This window comes from Columba livia, chromosome 3 (assembly GCF_036013475.1).
Source record: "Columba livia isolate bColLiv1 breed racing homer chromosome 3, bColLiv1.pat.W.v2, whole genome shotgun sequence".
Classification (NCBI taxonomy): domain Eukaryota; kingdom Metazoa; phylum Chordata; class Aves; order Columbiformes; family Columbidae; genus Columba; species Columba livia.
The window spans coordinates 116073002-116086023 of record NC_088604.1 but is presented as its reverse complement, the minus strand read 5'-3'; the positions used below and the strand labels follow the sequence as shown (position 1 = coordinate 116086023).

At 43.7% G+C, this 13022-nt stretch overlaps 1 protein-coding gene across 1 annotated transcript in view; it reads left to right on the top strand.

Annotated features, from left to right (window-relative positions):
- Positions 1–530: 530 nt before the first annotated feature.
- Positions 531–13022, top strand: part of BTBD3 (BTB domain containing 3) — a 38960-nt gene continuing 26468 nt past the window's right edge. The window contains exon 1 of the mRNA XM_065059893.1: positions 531–576. The gene's annotated coding sequence lies outside the window, so the exon portion shown is untranslated. The remainder of the gene's footprint in view (positions 577–13022) is intronic.

The following is a 13022-nucleotide window of genomic DNA, read 5'->3' as shown; positions in this document are numbered from 1 at the left end:
ATTGGATAAGCTAGGCCAGTCCCAACTTCTTTGCACAAGCAGCTTTTGTGTAAAAGCTCCTAATAGTGCTGGGTAACAAGGTATAATTTCATTGACTTATTACGTCCGCTATTATTTTGCAGAGGACACAGATGCTTCAACTGAGTCATTTGCTGTACGGAATTCCACAGCCCTAATGGCGTTAGTGAGCGTTGCCTCCAGCTTGAAGTGCTCTGGACTTCAGCAGGCAAAATGCTGTTTGCAAGAAGATACAAGCCCTGTGTCCTCAAAGAGGTCAGTTCTTCCCATAACACTACAGATGTCCCTCGTGCTGTTTATTCTGACTGCTAACTTTTCATTTATCCAACTGCTGAACTGCTCCTCTTGCATTTGTATAAAGTTTTGTTTAAATATGATTTGCCGCCTTTAAAATGTGACTGGGCTGCCTTTCTGGGTTTAACCTTGCTGTTGAAAAAAGTCTCTATTGTGGGCTGTGTCAATGGCTAAGGATGGAGCTAATTTTAGACTGTTCATAGCTGAAAACATAAGACTTTCCCAGTTTGGCAAATGAACATGAGGCAACTGGGTGTGTGTGCTGTAAGATATCTCCTGCAATTACTTCATTAGGCAGCAAATTTCATTGTCCTTTATATTCTGTAATTCTTTCAAGGGCACAGTATTTTAAAGAATATTTTAATGTGTTTTGGTAGCATGACTTAATTGTTTCAGAGACTTTATATGATACAAACTAGAAGAGATCATTTTATTTTGCTTTTTCCTCTTCAATTTGTCCTTGGCTCTGCTAATGCAGTTGTGCTGATTCTGAGGTTGAAGTGCATGCAACAGTGGTGGCAAAGGATTCCTGTTACAACAGATTTCTCTGGTTATGGTTGGGGCTGCTGCAGCATCTTTGTGATGTTCAGGCGTTTGTCTTAATTCTCTTCTGCAATTGGTGGCGTAGTTTCTGAGCATCAGAAATCTCTGTGCATATGCCCCACAGAGCTGCTGCCCTTGAGGCACTAAAAAGGGTCCATCCCTTTTCTGAGTCCCAACAATATCGCCACGTTTCTGTCCAAAGGTGTTGCTGATGACTTAAGATGTGCCGTGGTTCGAGCAGTCCCCAGAAATTAAGAAGCTCTGGGTCACAGGCTTGGTTGGAAAGCAGCTTCATTTCACATTGTATCATTATATTTTAGACCTACTCGCGTGCTGCAAAGCTGCAATATCTTGTGCATATTTTCCCTCTCTTTCTGGTCTAACAAACCCTTTATTACGCTATAAAGACCATCAAAGCTCTAACAGGGGAGTCTTCTCCTACCCAAAAGTTCTGCAGCTTGGGGTGGTGGATATGAGTCCCCTTGGGGTCTCTCCCGCTCTGCTCTGTGCCCTGATGGCTGGTTTGGGTTGCTGGAGCTTTTCTTCCTCTAAATGGGCCTCCAAAGGTGTCCTGCTTATTGAGGGAACCACCTTGGTCCCTTTGTCTGCAGATCTCCACACTGTTGATAGGCAGGCATGGCAGTGGGGAAGGAGTGCAAAGGAGGTTTGTACAGAAAAAGAAGGGTTTTCTGTGGAGGGGAGCTTGGCTAACTAGATGGTTGCCTGTTCAGGGAGCTAGTTGCTGGCAGTCCTACTCCAAGGAGCCTTTTCTCATCTGTCTTCAACAGAAAGCACATACACCAGAAGTTGGACTCGCCGCGTTACAGAGATAAGTCACCTGCAAGTGATTGTAGCGCTCTTTGCAGACTCGCCCCAGGCCCTGCTCTAACATTATCATCCTTCATATTGCTAACAAAAATAATAGTGCCAGCGTGTCTGGAGTTCAACCATCTGGCTAAAAGCAGCCTGCAGAGCCATAGTACATGCCTGTCTTGTTACTCTAAGACTTTCAGCAGCATTGAATTATGAAAGTACTGCTGGCAGAGGTGGCAACACAAGGCTGTCATGGAGCTGAAAGCTCTGCTCTTGTTTCCAGAACCATGGATTTAATGCCTGTTCATGTCAGATATAGATTGGGTTCAAAATTAGGTCCATAACTGTGTATCCCTATGCTTTGCTCTAGCTTGTACCATCAGTCCCTTATCAGCAAAGGTTTTACCTTGAACTTCCAGAAAGGCTACGCTCCAGCAACCCATATGTTATTAGAAAGGCTTTTAAGTAATCATATTCAAGCTTGAAGAATCCATAAGAAAAAAAAGGCTGTAAATTCACATCTGCTTGAGCATCAAACACAGCTTACCCCTCGTGCCACTTCAGGAAATTGCTCCATCGGTGCTTGCAGGGCATCACCACCTCTTCGAGGAGGAGGTTGGGGCAGGACTGAGCTTGGCAGCAGCAATAGCACTGCCAGCACCACAGCTAATTAATATTTCACAGGGCACAAGTGAGCGGTGACTTTGTGGCAGATTAAACCAGTCGATGTCCCACGTGCTCCCGTAAATGCTCTTGCATCTGCTTCCTTGCATGCCAAAAAGGCGGCTAAAATCCCTATTCCCCTCAAAACTGAAGAAAATGGGGAAATGTATCAATTTGATATCATACTTATTTGCATGAAAAGTAAAGCATTCTCTGTTAGGATGCGATGGCTGCACACAGTGTGCAGCCTAAACATGTATTATTAACGCCATCTATTTGGTTACAGCACTAGAAAACAACATGAGGAGGGAGTTAGGGTTGAGTTTACGGATAAAGCACACCACAGGGATGCTCCAGCACCAGGAAAGTGCACACTCAGGAATTTAAATTCAAACCTAAATTTCACTTTTTAACATTTTAAAGTGAACCACAAAGATGTTAAGACATAGATACGCAAAAATAAGCACCCAAGCCACCTTAACTCTGCCCTGAAGTAATGTTATGAGTGGAAACATTAATTTGGGATTATTCTTTAATTATTTAGCCTCCAACTAAATAGACTTAGTCAGGGTTACTTGTCTAATTTGTGATGAAGGAAGAATTAAGACTGTTGCTTTCAGTCACAAAATTAAAACAGAAGTTATTTCCAGCCTCAAATACCTGAAAACAAGCTCGCCTTCCAGATCACAGGGGCTTCCTTGCTATTGCTTAATCCTTTCCCCAACATTATATTTCCCTTTACGCTCTCTTTCTCTTTTATGATACTCTCTGGTGTACCAATACTCATTAAAGAAAAAATGAAAAATTCATACACACAGCATTCTGAGACATAAAAATGTTATGGATAATCGTGCAATAGTTGTCTCTTCTTTTTTTTCCTGCTTTTGGCATTTTTATGACATCTAAAGGTTTAGGGAGCTGTTTTGTCTTCAGCACATTTGGTAGATGGTCAGAAGAGTTATGTCGCCTGCATTATTTCTCCAAACCTTCCAATTTGCTCTTTTGTCCTCAGTGAGAAATGCAGATCAGTCTGCTCTGCAAGGCCGCTGTCTGCAGCGTGTCCTGCCAAGGTGACCGGCCACAACCATCCCCAGGCACTCTGCCAGCAGCTGCTGCCCTGCTCTCTGCAGAGGAATCAGAGCTGAGGGTGAAAGATGTTCATTTGGTGGGGCTTAGGATGCAGACAAGAGTCTGCTGTTGCTCCTCACCCACTGGTGTGGTCCTGCAATGAGGCAGTCAAGCTTCAAGGGCCTTTTTCTTGTTGATAATTTAGGCTGTTGTTTATGTAGAACCCCTTAATAGGCACCTGATCAGGCAATGGATGTTACCGGGCTTTCAGACCAGGTGGGTGTCAGTGACGCAAGGCAGTATTCAAAATTTGCTTGGTACAAGTAGGTAGAATCACAGAACAGTTTGGCTTGGAAGGCACCGTCGAGGTCATCTAGTCCAACCCCCCTGCAATGAGCATCTTCAAAAGGCAGGAGTCTCTTCCCACCTTCCAGTTCATCCTTGCATTGTGGGCAGGAATGGAGATTTCTTCCCCCTACCCTTAAGAGGTTCATAGACTGAAGAGTTTTGCCTGTCCATTAACCCCCACGGTACTTCCAAGTGCTTATGGATTCCAAGTGCTGCTCTTGAATCTACACGAGCACCTGCATCTTGACCTCCTTGGGAGGAGGCCCCAGATCATCTGCCCATCATGTGAAGAACCATCTCTTCTTGCCCCTTTTTTTAATTTGGCTCTTACTAGTGTCCTTCAAAGGTCCTTCCTTCTTGTGTTGGAAGAGAAAGTGAACAACCGATGTCTCTTCTCTGTGCAACCTGGGGTTGTGCTCTTCTACTGTAGGTGATGGAGGCTGGAGAAAGGCTTAGATCTTGGTGCAGGAAAATGGGCTGCCCTTGCCTTTGACCTTTCATTGTTCTCCTCCAGGAGCTACAGCTGTGGAAATGAAGAATAACTACAGCTACCGCATTTCAACAGCTGCTGTTGACGGTGCTAACAAACATGATTTTTAACTGCTTCCTGGGAAAAGTAAAAATGTGTTTCATACAGGACGTGATGCACAAAGTGTGATTTCCCTGAAAAACCCATGGCCATAATCTGGAAGTTAAACTTACCAGTGTGATTGTGAAATGGAAGAGTTTTACTCATGGTTTAAATGCAAAATTTCAGTAGAGAATTAAGCAGGGCACTATTACAGTATCTCCCTGCAGCTGGTTACTAAAATAAAGAAGACATCCAAGAGCAAGTTGTGAAATTGATTTTTCAGATATTTAGTAACTTCTGAGTGAGAGTATAGCATTTTAATTCTGAAATAAGGAGTCCAGTGTCAGTTCACATCTTCTTTACAGTACAAGCTGCTAGAACTACAGGTTTTATGAGAATGTGTTTATTTTTTTTTTTTTTTTAAGTTTCAGGACTTGCAGAGAAAAGCTGAAAATGTGACCCAAATGTATGCTTGGAAGGCTCAAGCATGTCAGAACAAACAAAAGGCAACTTGGTTATTTCTATTTAAGTTGCAGCACTTTTGGAGGCTTATTCTGGCACAATCGATTAGTTCCTCTGCTTTTTCACCTTCTGCAGAAGCAGTGGGAGCTTTACAAGTACCATTTTACAACCCTCAAACAACCTACTAATGCTTTCGTTTCCCATCAGTTTGTTGCAAGACACAAAGGGGTTTAATCACAAAATGATGAATAACTCTATTTAAACAGAACATTAGCCTAATGACGTATGAATCTGTAGCAGACTTGTTAGCTTATGTACAAATGTATTCCTTAAAGAACGACTGAAGTTGCCTTGTCTGGCGTCCGAAGCGGTTCACTAATCTCTCTGCAAATTTCTCCTTCGCATTAATCTTCTGCTGATGAACATTCATTAGGCCAATTGCGAGCGCTTGCTCAGTGCCCACAGCCGTTCCCAGTGTCTTGGCAGAGAGTGGCCGGTGTGAGGAGTGACCTGGGTGGTGGGTGACAGCGGGATGTCCATGACAAAGGCTACAATAAACCACATGTAGCCCACAACATCGGAGCAGCCTGTGCTGCTCCATATGTTCTCTCTATACGAGGCTGCTCCATCTCATGAGACCACGTCTTTGAAGTCTTTCTGGACACTGGTGAGGCCACATCTGGAGTACCCAGTTCTGGGGTCCCGTGTTTAAAAAGGACAAGGAATTACTGGAGGGAGTCCAGTGTGGAGCTATAAAGATGATGAGGGGTCTGGAACATCTTTCTTATGAGGAAAGACTAAGAGAACTGGGCCTGTTCAGCCTGGAGAAGAGAAGCTGAGAGAGGATCTCATCAATGATTATAAATATCTCAAGGGTGTGTGTCAAGAGGATGGACCAGACTCTTTTCAGTGGTGCCCAGTGACAGGATGAGGGGCAATGGGCACAGACTGAAGCACAGGAGATTCCATCTGAATATGAGAAGAAACTTCTTTACTTTGAGGTGCCAGAGCCCTGGAACAGGCTGCCCAGTGAGGTTGTCAAGTCTCATTCTCTGGGGACATTCAAAACCTGCCTGGATGTGATCCTATGTGATCTGCTCTGGTGAAGCTTCTTTAACAGGTGGGTTGGACTGGATGTTCTCCAGAGGTCCCTTCCAACCCCAAACACTCTGTGATTATCTGAATTGTATTGCATTTGTTTCTTTTTCAGAAGAGGGGAATCTTTTAGCTACCTTACCCTGCGGTTTACTTCAAAACACCAGTATGTAAGAGGGAAAAGCAGTTAAGCTGCAGATCTGTGCTCTGACCTTGGGATTATGAGATATTAAAGCTTTCCCATCATTCACAACACCTCAGGAATATTTTGTGCATCCACATTACACCTAGGACTCAAGTCCTAGATTTTTTTTTCCTCCCCAAGGGTTAAGCTGCCAAAACTCATGGATGGTGAACAATACATGAAAAGAACGATGAGACATCTAATACTGGCACTACATTGGTCACAGTGTTTTGCGGTATGACATCCTCAAGAGCACAACTTACCAATGCTGTAGTTGTTTTCAGTAGTTGGAGCCAGCTGATACCATGGGTGTCTGGTTCTTGTAATAGTTGCCAGTCAGCAGTTACTGGTGTATGCCTTAAACCTTCATGAAGCTTTGGTTTTCTAGAAGTCCCAGACATGCAGCTGTTGGCTGGGAAGCAGCAGGATCTTGGTGCCACTTTCTCCCCTTCCCAGAACTCCCCCAGCAGCAAGACTGTTAACAGAGGACTTGGCCAACAGGACCATGTAATTGCTGCAGATGTGCTAAGTGTTGTTTAAGGGAAAACAGGCTTTACGTTGTATGCCTGGGCTTATGTCTGAAACAGCCAGGATGGTGAAGCTTCTACTGAGCCCTGTGTTTGCCATCTTTAATGTTTTGTGAAAAACTACCAGCTGTAATGGAATTAATCTTTCCATGAACCAGAACTCACCTGACCTCTGTTTGAAACCTCTGGTACTTTTCCATTATCACACACTTAGAGGAAATCAGGGTTTTCTAGCCAATACATTTATAAAGATTATGCAGTCTACATCACCATTTTAGAAAGGCTTTTCACTGCACATTTATTTTTCTTCATTCCTTCTAATTAGTATTTGGCCAAGGAAATCTCCAGCTCTATTTCTAATGATACTTGTCCCTAGGTGACCTGCTAAGAGGTACTTTATATGTCATTATGCAGTTATCTTCTGTCTTTACCCTAAATGTCTCTCCTATGCATGAAAGGGTCCATCCTGGTAGCTGATCCCCACACATCCTGACAAGTCCATCCATCCCGCTCTGCACAGCATGTGACAACCCCAGATACCTGATAACAAGCAAATGGTGATTGATATTCCCTTTGTACCCTGCAATAGCAGCCATTAACCCTGCTGGAGTTGTTCTGTCACACTGAAGACAACTGGGAGGATGGTTTGCAAGTCTTCTATATCTAAAACACAGTTATATATATCCTGAATGCTGTACAGCAATGATGGGAAGTGAATCATCGAAGATGTTGTGATTACATCAATAAGATTCAATTTCAGGTTTATCCTAACGATGCAAATATTCTTCCCTGGAGATGCACACGTAGTCTCCTGCCAGGCTGGCAGCTGTACAGAGTAGAGCTTTGCCTCATTCAGATTGGGCTAGAAGGACCTGGTCAGTAATTTGGTGGGAGACCTCCAAGCCAAATTTGGCGTAAGGAGAGTGGTTGGTCAGTTTTACTGATTACTTCAGAGATTTTTTCTATCTGAACTCAAACCTGCAGACCACACCATCCAGGAAGAAACTCCTCACCCACAGGCAGAGGTGGCTTGTGTTGGCAAGACTTTAGTGTTTCCTTCTGCTCTGCTCCTGCTTGCAACAGGATAAGATGTTTCTCCTCATGTTGAAGTGTTGAAGAAGCTGAGACGTTTCAGTCTGGAGCTGGTGAGTGCAGGCATGGCTGCTGTACAGCAGATGCTAGCTGGTGGCATTCATTACTATTCTTTATTACACTCTTTCCAATAAATTAGTAAGACTCCACTATCAGAAGAAATCAAAAATAGCCTACGTAGGCATCCTACATGCAGTAGGATGAATATTCAGGGGGAAATCTCAAGGAAAGCAAAAGAGATGGACACGGTTGCTAGAGGATGTTCTCCTTCCCCCACCACCTATAAACCAGCATCATGCTGGGAGCTTGAGGAGATGTCTTTAATTAAACAGGATACTTTATAATATCATCCAAAAACGTAAGTCTGGAGATGCTGATGCCCTCATCTGGTATTTCCTGCCATTGTCCTGGAACGTGGTCATCTTTAAGCTTTAAAATGTTTAAGATACTTTTGATAGAAATAAGGAATGGAAGGCAACTCACATTTTCAGTATGTTCCCAGATGGGATACACCTAAATTGTGCATATATAGCAGGGAAATGAGCTTGAAATGAAGCCTCTTTCATGCAAGCAAAACTCGTGTGAGCAACCATTTCCCACCAGTGCCACCATGCTAGGTCCACGATACAAACCAATGGCATTTCTACCTATGAGGAAACATTTCCATTGAATTGTGGCTTCTTTTTTTCTCTTTTAGCTTCATTCATTTTATCAGCACACCTACCTATAGCAAATGCTTAATTTTATTCATACAAAGGAATGGACAGTTCCCACAGCACAACCATCTGCTGCTCATTGCAGGCTGGTAGCGACCCACTGTTTTCAAACACAACCACAGCTATGAGTACAGAACACCTGAAAGCACATTGACTAGCACCCCCATGCTTTTATTCCTCATTTCCTCTAGCAATTTTTTGACATGCTCTTTCAAATCCATACGTAGTTTTTTTCCCCTACATCAGTTTTTCCAGTTTATGTCTCTTTGTAGGCTAAGAAGCGTTGTCTCCAAAATCTGTGCCGTGCACATGTGGAGGTGACCTGGCAGCAAGCCGAGACGTGAAGGATGCAGAGGTGCATGTGCGATGCTGGGGGGGACAAAACCAAGATCCCCCTGATTTGGGAGGAGAACTCCTAAACTACCATGGGTGTTTTTATACCTATTTAGGACATTTGTTGTCCTTCATCAGGTATTTTTCTGGTTTGTCTGTCTCCTGCTATAAAGTTCTGATTGCACATAATAATTTATTAAGGAACAATATAATTTAGTATTATTATTATTTTATTAAAAACAAAGCAAACCAAACACTCATTTCTGTGGAAGCATCTTCTTTCCCTTGCAGGCTGCTGCAGGTTAATTAGCGCAGTTTCATGCTAAGAAAAGCTGTGCTGGTGTTAATGTTCTTCCACTTGCCTGCAGGAAAGAAAAAAATCAATTTTTCTTTTTTTCCTTAAAGAACTGAAAATCAATATTAGTTTTACTGGCTGGAGCGCAGCTATAGCAAAACTTGGGCCAAAATCTCCACAGGTGTAAAGCGGTACAGCTGCTCTGCCTGGAGGATGCTTGTGCCAGCTGAGCCAGCTGGGCGTTATTGCTTATTTGATCAAATTAAAGGATATTCACATCTCATGTCAATTCTGATGAAGAGATTTGCAAGCAGGAGCATTAAGGATGGCAAAAAGTCACGCATACGACCAGTTATTATTAAAAAATAAATCAGGTTTGCACTGTCAGCACAGCATCCCCAGGCTGTTAATGACCCTAAGACCTGTCCGGCTCCCAGTGAGGTCAAATAAGGGTTTTATTTGTGCAGCATCAGTGGTGATCACCCAAAAAACTCAGAGGGACCCCACTGTTTGCACCAGCAAAGAGCCTGCCCCACCACCTCCAGTGGTTACCAGTCCTGTAAAATCCTGGGGATGCATCGCTTATGGGGAGCACATAATGTAAGTGATGGCAGGTTGTCCTGAGCAAGGAGGGATATCGCTTGTGGGTATCAGTCCAGTCAAAGATGTGGGGATCTTTATTCACACAGTTTCTCATGCCTCTGCAGAAAACCAGCTCAGTTTCTTCCACTAAACCCAGACTGGCATTATGTCCTTGAAAAAAAACAAAAATTGCAATATATCCACCTGCAGGCGTTGAGTGCAATTATATTCCCCACCTCCCCCATTTCCCCCCCCCCCCCAAAGAAAATAGCATCTTTCACTACAGAAGCCTGTCCTTCACGTAGCAAAGCCAGCAGCTGTTGGAGGGAAAAGCTGCCGATTGACAGAGGAAAGAAACAGCAAAAGAGCTCCCAGAACATTGTACAAAACCAAATTATGTTGACCTCACACATAAGCATGTATAATCGAAAAAAAACCAGCAATATAATGTCCTTATTTATTTCCTAAGTGGGAACACTGTATACACTGCAAGGTATCCTGCTCTGAGAGCCTGAAGTTACATTTCTCTTGTGATTTTTCCTACAGAACAGGAAATCTGGCACATTTACAGGTTGTTCCCCTTATTTCTGAAACCTTTGAACTTTGTTTTTTCCCTCATATCTTCTCTTGATCATATTACGGTCTGGTTTTATCAGATTACTTCTGAATTGGTAATTTGCAAGGGCACTGGCGCAGTTGCATTAAATTTGTGACCCGCATGAGAAATCACATAATGTATCATTAAAACCCTAATCATTTAAAAAGAAATAATTCTTCCATCTCCTTGAGTTCATGTAGCCTTTGAAATTTTCCTCCACTTTAATATTCTTTCCGACTATAATCCAGTTCAAATCCAAACCCTGCTGTTCAGCTGTTACTGAAACATCGTCTTCAGAAACACCGAGCAGGGAAATGCTGATTTGTTTTGATCTCAGGGGAAATAATGTAACTCGGCGACAAGCCCATCGACAGCAACTCTTAATACACAGCTAGACAACTTGCAGAAAAATCACCTTGCTGCTAGGCTGTCTACACATGTTTAATTGCTTTTAATTCTTGAACGCTGATGCAACTCGTTTCAGCTGTATGAATAGTAGGGATTTTTTTTGGCTCCATGGTTGAATCAAAGGAGAGGGAAGTTTGGTTTCCAGTTCTTTAATCCTCTTTGTTACGTGGCCCTTGAACACTCTTTTTATGGCTTTTATTATGGGCAAAAATATGTAGTTTCAAAATGTAAAGCTGAAATGATTCATGCAGATATTTCCTAAAGATAAGTTGGAGGAGGGGAAAAGGGGTTAAAATGCAGCATTTGGACATAACTCCAGTATTAGACTTTCAGGTAACTTCTGCCCAAACCTGCACCATTTGGGCTGTTAGTGTGCATTTTGCCAGGCAGAACCGGAGCAGGCACAAACGCAAGGCCAACATGCACCAAAATGACCTTTTTTTTTCCCCTCCCATGATCACAATGCAGTTTTCACAGTTATTCTTACAAACGCTGACTTTTCGGACTCTGTGGCCTCTTGGGGTACTAACATGACCATGCTGGGAAGAGCTTTCCTACAAGCAATAATTTCCTCTCAAAACAGGACTTTTCTTTCCAGCAGTGATTCCTAGAAATGCGCGGGTTTGACTGGGACTGATGTGCACTGTCAGCAGCTTACTGGGCTACCTGCTGGCCAGCCAGCTTTCCCAAAACAAAGTATTTATTCGGAACAAAAGCATTCCAGAACAAAAACTATTAGACCAGCAATGCTATACCCACCTCTTTCTGGAGGTGATCACCTCTCTTCTCCCCAAGGCCCAGCCAGCTGGTGGTACAGTTGCCTGTTGTGACTGGACAAGGGTTGATGGTTTTAAACTAGAAGAGGGGAGATTCAGGCTGGACACGAGGAAGACGTTTTTTACACTGAGGGTGGTGAGACCCTGGCCCAGGTTGCCCAGAGAGGTGGTGGATGCCCCATCCCTGGAGACATCCCAGGCCAGGCTGGACGGGGCTCTGAGCAACCTGAGCTGGTGAAGATGTTCCTGCTCATGGCAGGGGTGGCACTGGATGAGCTTTGGAGGTCCCTTCCAACCCAAACTGTTCAATGATTCTATGGTACCATCATCCACCATGAACCGATGATGCCATGATGGGACCACCATGTCCAAAGCATTTGCCATCCAGTGGCTCCCTAAATCAGGTCAAAGCATCCTCTGCCATCAGGGAATAAGCCAGGGATGGATTTGTTGCTGGAATTATTTCTGCCTTTGGGAAACTGTAGTCATTATCCTGTAGTATATTTAGTTCGCTTTTGAAGCTTCTTTTAGACTATCTATTGTGCTTGAAAGTTAAGTCACTAACCCAAGGCAGCTCCAATGCCAGTTAAAGTCAAGGGCTGGATGCCTCTTGCTTCCACAGCACTTGTAGCTGAAATGTTGGCATTTCATTGGAACAGTCCTGAAACACTGCATGGTGCGAGGGTCTTCAAGGTACCTTACTGTCCCCACACTGTCCCTGCTGCAGGCAACAACCCACCCTCTGGTGAGGGGCTGTGGGCTGTCAGGGAGAGACGTGGGAGCAGAGGTGAGCAGAGGGATGGAGGAGCTGGGGGGATATACAGTGAGAAGGATTGCAAGGGCCATGGTACAAAGATGTGAGCTGTCAGCAAGGTTCTGAGACCTTGGAGCAGCTTGCTACAAAAGGAGACTAACAAATAAAACCTGAATTTTAATTAACATGTTCTTTCATTCATGCACAAAATTAAAAACCCATCCATCCTCAATTACCACAATCTTTTATCTTTTTTTTTTTTTTTAATTAGGAGTTTCGCTATACTAATTGTTACATTTGTCCATTTCCATCAAATCAAACTAATGACAGCCAGATGGTTGCGGCTCTCAAGATGCCTCACTCAGGGCTAATCTGCGCCCTCGGCCATGCAGAAGCCAAGGAGCAGAGTCTGTGATCTTCCTCCAGTCACCAAAAGGACAGGATTAAAAAATACATAGTTAGTCAGCAGGAGGCAAAGCTGGTGAAGATGACCACGACCAGCTCTGCCCACCTTGCCGCGGTTAGATTAGCCACCCTGTTCACGCACTGTAGTCAAAAAACATACACAGGGATGGATGGGGAAGAGTAAGTTAATGTCTCTGGAGCAGCAACAAGGTGCGTTTGATCTCTTCAGTCACTCTGAAGGATGTAAACATTTGTACATGTCCCCTGCCCATGCTCTCCCCATGTGCTGTGTTGATGCTGCAAGCATCCTTTTGCACACCCTCTGTCTCCTGCTTGGTCCGTAACTTGCACATGTGAAATTACTAAGGGCAAGATTTGTACCCACGTCTTTTGCATTGCAATAACAGTCTCGAGTTGTTGTTCCAAGCAGATCCTGATAATACATGCATATTAGTAATTACAGCAGTTTATTTAAGA